This window comes from Anser anser (genome assembly GCF_964211835.1).
Source record: "Anser anser genome assembly, chromosome: 3".
Lineage (NCBI taxonomy): Eukaryota > Metazoa > Chordata > Aves > Anseriformes > Anatidae > Anser > Anser anser.
The window spans coordinates 99,682,413-99,688,412 of record NC_139722.1 but is presented as its reverse complement, the minus strand read 5'-3'; positions in this window follow the sequence as shown (position 1 = coordinate 99,688,412).

The window sequence follows — 6,000 nt, the reverse complement described above, 5'->3', positions numbered from 1 at the left end:
TTCAGATGGCATTTTCTGTAAACGGAGAATGTCCTGGGAGAGATTAAAACCATTAAGAGTCGCAAAAATAAAAGGAAGTAAAAGCAGCAGGCTTTCCTGTTGGGTGCAATTTTCCCTGTCACAGATATTCTTCCCCTCATGCCAGACTACCAAACGCTTTGCATTTGCATAGCAACCAGCCAGCAGCTAGGGGATTTTTTGCTGTTGGTGGTGGTGGTGGTTTTTATTTATTTATATTTACTCTGAATTACACGTTTTCTGATGTGGGCTATAGAAGTAGATAAAACCTAGCTGCAGCAATAGCTTTCCAATCAGCTATCACCTATGTTTCAGTGAACAGAAGACTTTAATTAAAGCATTGAGATACACAGGGTCTGGTTACCATACAACTAGCAACATCTTCAAATATTTGGATAGTAAACAATCTTCATACCTTGGAAACAGGCATCATCTTTCCTACTTCATGCTGAAGGCTTTGCAGGCATTTTGCATGTGTCTTGCAATAAGAAAGGACAAAAAGAAGTGCTGACAAGGCGCTGCAACTCAGTGGTAAGGTAGCGCTTAGGAAAAATACAGTAGATGTGTAATGGTTTGTAGTCTTATTTTTTGTGGTTTTGGAACAAACTCTGCACTTATATTATTACAGACATGGATTTGATGGTGTACCATGTTGTGAAGTTGAATTATGCTCTGGTTGAAAGTACAAGAAATTGCTGATTTTGAAGTACTTACTGGCCAGCTGCTCTTAATAGTGTAGAGCTGTTTATTTATACGTGATATCATAAGCATCCTATTTAACCTTGCTCTTCAGGAGAGAGGGATTTGCGTATTCAAAAAAAAAAGAAAAGTATTAGAAATTAGAAAAAGTATTTATGAAGGGAAAGAACAACTAAAAAGGTTTCTATTAGCTAGATGAAAACCATTAAGTGTGCTAAATCAGTAAGTATTTTGATTACAATAAGTACCTACAAAATCTAAATAAAGTGAGCCTGCTAAAACATGTCACAGACCAGATGTAAAATAGTACTTAGATACTGTTAAGCTACTTTAAATTACTATTTTTATTAAGTCAATAGAATTTTGTATGTCTCTACCTCTTTTTAAGTATTTACAATGAATAATTTCTGCTCCTTATTCCTCTACCTGCAGTCACAAAGTACAGACCTGCCTTCTATAACGCATAACTCAAATACATGTCAGACAGGATTCCTGGTGGAAGAGGGGACAAGAGAAGCAGCAAAGAAGAGCCCATCTGTGTCCATGGAGCAAGCAGTAGATGAGGGTTCAGGAAACCCACATTCTCTGATCAGATCTGAAGACTGCTGAAATTTGGGCAAATCCCCCAAGACTGTATTTTCAGATTACTCAGACACCTGATTTGCAGATACTCAGTAGGATTCAGGTTAATCTTCACTGAAACCCTCAAGCACCTACCGATTTAATCACTGGGAGGAAAAAAAATCCCAGAGGCTTCTTTTTCTGATTCTGGATGCATGGGTATGTTTAGAAATCCTGCCCTCATCCAAAATGATGAAATAATTATGTTTACCCATCTCAAAAATCATTTTGAGGTATCTGGATTTAGATTTCACTTTAATAAAGCACTTAAGCAGATGTGAAACATCCCTGTTGAAAGCTGTGACCCAAAACTGAGCAAGAACAAGCCCCACCTGCCACCAAGCCCTGAAGGAACCTAAATTTATGACATCCCTGTTGATCACAAGTATATCAGGTTCATCAGAAAGTCTCTGATGACAGCTGCCCAAGGAGAACTTGAAAATATCCTCCCAAAGCTTCAGCTGTAAACTAGACATGTCCTCCATCTTCCACCCTCCTTAAAAAATAAATCCAGCACTGAAAAATCCAGCTGGACGAATCCTCTCCTCCAGTTCATTGTCTCTCAAAAATAAAACTGTAGGTATATCACCTTCTCCCCATCCTTTGTATATTAACTTCATTTTTATTGCAGCTGACCAGGAAGGGGAGATTCAGCCCCTTCCTCATCCCAACTCCTAAATTCTCAAGGGGCATTTGAATGCCCAGAAGCTGAACAGATTAGGAAGAGAGCTGGTAGAGAAGGGAAACAGAAACAAGAACAACTCTCCTTAGGGCTCTGTCACATGCAGCAAAAAATTCACTGTTCACAGGACTAGATAGGGAGGGAAGAAGAATGGAGGGGACATCAGTCTGGAAGCCAGTCAGGACGGACTGGTCCCTGCTCCTGAAGTTGTGCTTGGGTTTTAATCAATGAGCACTCGATGTAAAGTGTATAAGCAGCCACTGAAGCAGCTCCAGTCTGAGAAGGTGTTATTAAACAAATTCTTGCCTAAGATGACGTTATTAAATTGTCTCAATAAGAACCATGAAGCCCAAAGTGCCCAGTTTTGCAGGGCTAGGCACAAGGCACCCTGGAAGGTTTCTCAAGGGTTATCGTATGATCCAAAGCCCACTCACCTCAATGGGAAGTTCTTCACTGTCTCACTGGGGTTGGACTAGGTCATTATGGCAGTAGATCTTACTATATTCAGAGACGTACCCCCGACTGCAGAGTGCTCAGCACACCATCATGCACACATTTCTGTATTAGGCCTTAGCAGAGGCAAATGCTATCGATATTGTTACTCTTCCAGTAAAGCATTCCACGGCCACATCACCGTTCCACTTCCAACATCACCCTTAGGCAGATAACATTTACTTGCAGGCAGTGTCATTTGATACACCCAAATATTTCTCTGTGCTCATGGGCTCCCTATAACAGGTATACTTCTGTATCTTTGGGAGTTTTGCTTTTAAATCCTTAATCACTGGACTGTTTAAAGAAAGAAGTACGTTGCATTCAAAGCAGCGTAGATATTGCTAGGAAGGCCCCCTCCGCTAATTAAAACCATCTATTTGCTCTTTGTGTACAGAGAAACATAACGCAGCAGGAAACAACTGCCGTATCAAATACCACTTTATGGTAATTGTGGTTAAATACCAACTTTTTAATGGTAACCTACTTATACAGGTTTGGCAACGGATGCAAAAATAAGTAATCACTTTTTCTGGAGGACTACCAAATGGCAGATTTCCCAAGTCAATCAGTTCACCCAGGGGCTGGGAATGCAGAGAGCAATTTAGTGCTGCAAGGAATATGACAATCTATTTATAATGGCACAGGGTGTGAGGCTGAGAGGAGAAACTGCAGCTGTCGCATAAGGATTATAAGTGACTGATTGTTCCTGACAAAATGTATTGATATATCAGAAGGAAGTGCAAGTTTAGCTGCCTGACTGATTCTCTTCCCATTGTACAGGTGTGTTCCCAGCTTGAAAGAGACCAGGCACTACAGCTGAAAATGCTGTATGTGATCTCTCCCTGGATGTGCCTTTGTAGCCTTCGTTAACTCTCTCAGGGAGTTAACGCAATGGATCCCATCCAGCCTTTGTTAAAACAAACAGAAAAGCTAACCCAGTTTCAGTAGACCACACGGGAGCATCCTCAAGGACAGCATGCATCCCTAAATGTTAAACAACAGCTTTGCCTCTTCAGTTCTTGAAGAAGCTCTGTTTCCTTTCCCTTATTTACTTATTTTCCAACTGCTGTATGTATTTATATGGGCTGTTAAATAATAGTTCCTCCACCCGAAGTACAGGCTGCTTTCCAGTGCGGAAAAGCAAACAATGCCTACATAATACACACAGAACATTACACGTCAGGAATTAAGAAGACTATTATGTTTAGGATCAAGGGAACAAATGTTAGCAAACAGTAAAACCCAAGGGACTTTGGAGAACCCATAATCCGGCAGACGACCCACTCCCACAAGAATCGGGCCCAGGCCCTGCTTCCCACTCTGGTTTGAAGAGCCCAACTTCCTTTGCAAGGACTGAAACAGAAAACATGTTCAGTGAAACATGCTTTATCAAATAGGATGCTATGCATGATCTTGCTGTTAATACAGACAAGGGGACTTTTCACTCACTGAAGTGGTTAACCCTAGTGCAGGGTGTAGTTTACCTCCTATATCTGTGTTCATTCTTTCTCTGCAAGAAGATAATCCAGGCTTGATGGCTTCTTTCCCACATTCTCATCTACCCTGTAGTGATCTGAGATTTGGGGCATAGAGAGAAAAGTCTGATGTGAAAACCCCTTGTGTGTAAATAGCTGTATTTTACAACCTTTACGTCCTTGGAGCATGCGTTTTCCATGGTTGCATAAGCACACTCAACCCAGAGCAACTGAAAGAAATCTAGTCCTCAGTTTATATATCCCACTACCCTGACATCCTCAAAGTCAAAAATCAGCAGAAATTTAGGAAACCTTTGATCTCTTGATTATACAAATTAAGGCCAAAAAAAGGAACCCAAACAATTAACGTGTCCTCTACTCCTTTGCACATCCTCATCACCTCAAGGGGATTCTCTGACACATGAAGGTCTGATGCACACACCGAGGCTGCTTGGCCAGTAGTGATAAGTCTATCAAGCTGTTTTTAGCTAGCTCTATATGATTTGAATACGTACCATTTCCACCCATTTTTTGTACAGCTAGAAGAACCCCTTCACGATATGGCAGACCAGCTACGAAACAAGCTAGTCACACACAGGGACATCTCCACACGTGGTAGAGGGTCACCTCATGGCACTTGGACAAAGCTGAAGTAGATGGCAACACATCACAAAGCAACAGGTCAGCCACCAGACTGCTGCAACACAGCCACCTTTTCAACTTGCTGTGGCATATAAAGTCACCTGTATGCATAAACCCTGCACCTGGAAGAGATTTTTTCTCTTTCTGTCATACAGGCAGGTGTGGTAATACAAATCTACGCGCTCTCCCAGCCCTGTCCAGTGGCACAGGTGGAAAATCACTTTTTGTGACATCCTAGATAGGCAGCCAAGGGCATGGGAATAAGATAAATAAGTAAGGCAGAAAATTACAGTCCTGGCAGACTGTATTCTTTCCATGTAAAGAAGGTGCATTTTTACAGCACCGTTCATCAGGGATATTAAGTCAGTTTGAAATATCAAACATCACCACACCCCTGTAAGAGCTGGAGTAGTCGAGGGAAACTGCAGGATACAAAGCTCTTAAAATGCCTTGTTTCAGCAGGCTGGTCTGGAAAAATAGACTGTCTAAGCATTCTGAAAAAGCGTGTGGTGTTTTGGGGGATTTTTGCTTTCAGAAAATTTCCATTTGTCTTTCAAAACTTTCTCTTTTAAAACATGAGCTAAAAGATAACTTAAACGATGTTCACAGACAAAACGCTAGTTCTGGTACTCTCCAGAAGCCTCGAGTCTGCTCCACAGCTCTGCTGTGTGCACTAATTCTCTCCAGCAATTGCCAAGGTGCACCAGCATGCATGAAGGTGGTCTGCATGCATCAAGCAGTGATAACAAGGAGCCGATGCAATTGCTCTTCACTGTCCAACACTGAAGAATGAATTAAAGCAATGCTTTAGAATTGAAACTGACTAATTTATACCATTAAGAGGTACCTTTAGCCTTTCGGATTAGTGCTAAGAGGCCTTACCGCAATTTAAATTAGATCTAATAGGTTTTCAGGAACTACATAAAATTAGATGAAAGATTTAAATATTAGCTCCCCCTTTGGCCTCATCTAAACTAGGGGACCTGGGAGCCTGCAGTACCACGTATGGCCTACCTCCCAGCTAGAAGGAGACTGGGTACGCAGGATTTTCTGTCCTCCCCCCTCTCAGGAGCTTGGGCTCTTCGTGAAAGAAAACCAGTGGCATTAGGCCAGAAGGCATCTTCAGTACTATCAAGCCACGGGGCACCTGCAGAGCATTTCTGCCTCACAGTTTAGTCATGGCCCCTGTCACCCTAATAAGGGGCTGTGCCTGTACAGAAGCTGAAAGAACAATTCTTTTAGTCAATCACAATGTGTCAAGAGGGCATCACTCAAGGAGGATGAGAAGCATGAAAATATGGCAGTCATATCGCTATAAGCAATCAAGGCAAAACACACGGGTTCTGGGTGCTACAAGAGGACCAACAG